Below are 501 nucleotides of genomic sequence, written 5' to 3'. Positions count from 1 at the left end.
TTTCTGTCTGCTTTGAGATAAGGTCTTATTGTATACATCCCGGGTGAGATAGATCATATAGTCTTCTTGCCTCTTCACCCTGCATCCTGGTGTTGACATTAAAGGTGTGTACCACCACAGTCAATGACATTGTAATCTCTTTATAAAGACATTGAGCCCACCGACTATAATTTAACTTACTTAATTTTGTTCTTAATTACCTTTTGAAAATTCTTTTTCCTTGAAAATCACCTCATGGTCTTAGGATTTCCACTTGATAACGGAAAGTGCCACAGATATTGAAACCAGGGTAGATGAATAGATGTGAATGTTACCACAAGAAACTAAGGCTTTAATACAAGGACAGAGCACAACCAATGTAGATTCTCAAAACCATGTGTGTTTCATGATTATTACCACACTAATGTAGATGGCAAAAAATATGCCTCCTGCCCTTACATCTGACTGGGGGCATTTTTTCAGAGCCTTGAGATTCTTCCTTGAAAAATAATGTCCATGATT

The sequence above is a fragment of the Microtus ochrogaster genome, chromosome X (assembly GCF_000317375.1).
Source record: "Microtus ochrogaster isolate Prairie Vole_2 chromosome X, MicOch1.0, whole genome shotgun sequence".
NCBI lineage: Eukaryota > Metazoa > Chordata > Mammalia > Rodentia > Cricetidae > Microtus > Microtus ochrogaster.
Note: the sequence above shows the minus strand (reverse complement) of the source record.